We start from the raw sequence: 3,317 nt of genomic DNA on the forward strand, positions 1-3,317 counted from the left end.
GACACAAAGAAACGGAAAAGCATCCCATGCTCATTGATTTGAAGAACAAACACTGTTAAAATGTCCATACACCCAAAGCAATCTATACATTTAATGCAATCCTTATGAAAATACGACTAGCATTTTTTGCAGAGCTAGAACAAATAATGCTAAGATTTGTATGGAACCACAAAATACCCCAAATAGCCAAAGCAACCATGAAAAAGAAAAACAAATTAGAGGCATCACGATTCTGGATTCCAAGCTATATTACAAAGCTGTAGTCATCAAGACAGTATGGTACTGGCACAAAAACAGACACATAGATTAATGGAACAGAATAGAAAAGCCAGAAATGGACCCACAACTATATGGTCAACTCATCTTTGACAAAACAGGAAAGAATATCCCATGGAAAAAAGATGGTTTTTTTCAACAAATGGTTTTGGGAAATGGGGATGGGGACACACAAAAGAATGAAACTGGACAACTTTCTTACACCAACACAAAAGCACATTCAAAATGAATGAGAGACCTAAAATATGAGCCAGGAAACCATCAAAATCCTAAGGAGAACACAGGCATCAACCTCTTTGACCCTGGCTGGAGCAACTTCCTACTAGACATGTTGCTGAAGGCATGGAAAACAAAAGCAGTGATGAACGACTGGGATTTCATCAAGATAAAAAGCTGCTGCACAACAAAGGAAACAATCAACAAAACTAAAAGGCAGCCTACATAATAGGAAAAGATATTTGCAAATGACATATGAGATAAAGGGTTATTATCCAAAATCTATAAAGAACTTATCAAACCCAACATTCAAAAAACAAATAACCCATGAAGACATGGGCAAAAGCCATGAATCAACACTTTTCCAAAGAAGACATCCAGATGGCTAACAGACACATTTTCATTCATCATCATGGAAATACAAGTCAAAACCACAATGAGATACCACCTCACACCTGTCAGGATGGCTAAAATTAACAACAGGTTTTGACAAGGATGAAGAGAAAGGGAATCCTCTTGCAGTGTTGGTGGGAATGCAAACTGGTGCAGCCACTCTGGAAAACAGTATGGAAGTTCCTCAAGAAACTAAAAATAGAACTACCCTGTGATCCAGCAATTGCACTATTAGGTATTTACCCAAAGGATACAAAAATACAGATTTGAAGGGGTACATGCACCCCAATGTTTATAGCAGCATTATCAAAAATAGCCAAACTATGGAGAGAGCCCAAATGTTCACTGACTGATGAATGGATAAAGAAGATGTGGTATATGTATATATAATGGAATATTACCCAGTCATCAAAAAGAACAAAATCTTGCCATTTGCAATAATGTGGATGGAGCTAGAATGTATTATGCTAAGCAAAATAAGTAATCAGAGAAAGACAAATACCATGATTTCACTAGTATGTGTAATTTAAGAAACAAAACAGATGAACATGTGGGGAGGGTGAGAGGGAGAGAAGAGAGGGAAACAATCATAAGAGACTCTTAATGATAGAGAACAAACTATGGGTTGAGGGAGGGAGGGGGGATGGTCTAGATGGGTGATGGGTACTAAGGAGGGTCCTTGTAATGAGCACTGGGTGTTGAATGTAAGTAATGAATCACTGAATTCTACTCCTAAACCAATATTGCACTGTATGTTAACTAACTAAAATTTAAATTAAAAACTCAGTGTGATACATCACATTAATGTGAATGAAGGAAAAAGTTTTCACCTCAATAGATGTTGAAAAAGTACTTGACAACACCTATTCATGAAAAACTCTCAACTAGGTATGGAAGGAATGTATCTCAATATAATAAAGGCCATATATAAAAATCCCACAGCTTACATCATACTCAAAGGTGAAAAACTGAAAGATTTTCCTTTAAAGACCAAGAACAAAGGGTGCCTGGGTGGCTCAGTCAGTTAAGCATCTGACTTTGGCTTAGGTCATGATCTTGCAGTCTCTGAGTTTGAGCACCTTGTCAGGCTTTATGCTGACAGCTCAGAGCCTGGAGCCTGCTTCGGATTCTGTGTCTGCTTCTCTCTCTGCCCCTCCCCTGCTCATTCCCTCTTTCTGTCTCTCTCTCTCTCTCTCTCTCTCTCTCTCTTCTCAAAACATAAATAAACATTAAAAAGAATTTTTTTAATAAAAATAAAGACCAAAAACAAGATAAGAATGCCCACTCCTGACTCTTGCCACTTCTATTCAATGTAATACTGGAAGTCCTAGCTACAGCAATTAGGCAAGAAAAAGAAATAAAAGGCATCTAAATTGAAAAGGAAGTAACAAAATTATATTTCCAGATGACATGATCTCACATGTAAAAAATCCTAAAGACTTCACACACACACACACACACACACACACACATATTAGAAGTAATTAACAAATTCAGTACAGTTGTGGAATACAAAATCAACATTCAAAAATCAGTTTCTATCACTCTTTCCACCATCTTGGAACCTGTGGAAGCCTGCTGGGAACAGGACTCCTATGATGACAAATATGTCTAGAAGGCTGTGGTCCAAAGCCATTTTTGCTGGCTATATGCAGTGTCTGTGGAACCAGAGGGAGCACACAGCTCTTCTTAAAATTGACAGTGTTTATGCTTGAGATGAAACTGAATTCTATCTAGGCAAGAGATGTGCTTATGTGTACAAAGCAAAGAAAAACATGGTGACTACTGGTGGCAAGCTGAACAAAACCAGAGTCATCTGGGGAAAAGTAACTCATGCTCATGGAAACAGTGGCATAGTTTGTGCCAAATTACAAATAAACTTTCCTACTAAAGCCATTGGCCACAGAACCTGTGTGATGCTGTTCCCCTCAAGGATTTAAATCAGCTGAAAAGGAAATAAACAAATAAATAAATAAACAAGGGTGTAGATTTATTTTCTTGTATTTTTGTTTTAAAAAAATCCGTTTCTATCACTTTTTTTCAGTATAGAAAAATCATTTCTATACACTAATGTGAACCATCCAAAAGGGAAATCAAAGAAATAATCCCTCTACTATAGCATAAAAAATATTTAGGAATAAATTTAACCAAGTGAAAGACGTGTACACTGAAAACTATAATATATCAATGGAAGAAATTTAAAGAAGACAAATAAATGGAAAGACATCCATGTTTGTGGATTAGAAGACTTAATATTGAAGGCAATCTACAGATCCAATACTATCCCTATCAAAACTCTAATGAGATTTTTTACAGAAATAAAGAAAAATAATCCTAAAGTTCATATGGAAACACAAAAGATGCAGAATAGCCAAAGTGATCTTGAGAAAAAAAGAACAAAGCTGGAGGCATCACACTTTCTAATCTCAAAA

The 3,317-nt window shown here is 36.4% G+C and overlaps 1 pseudogene; it reads left to right on the forward strand.

Annotated features, from left to right (window-relative positions):
* The first annotated feature begins 2,436 nt into the window (after nt 1-2,436).
* On the forward strand, nt 2,437-2,825 carry LOC125924007 (60S ribosomal protein L35a-like; annotated as a pseudogene).
* The last annotated feature ends 492 nt before the right edge of the window (nt 2,826-3,317 follow it).

This window comes from Panthera uncia, chromosome B1 (genome assembly GCF_023721935.1).
Source record: "Panthera uncia isolate 11264 chromosome B1, Puncia_PCG_1.0, whole genome shotgun sequence".
NCBI classification, from domain to species: Eukaryota; Metazoa; Chordata; class Mammalia; order Carnivora; family Felidae; genus Panthera; species Panthera uncia.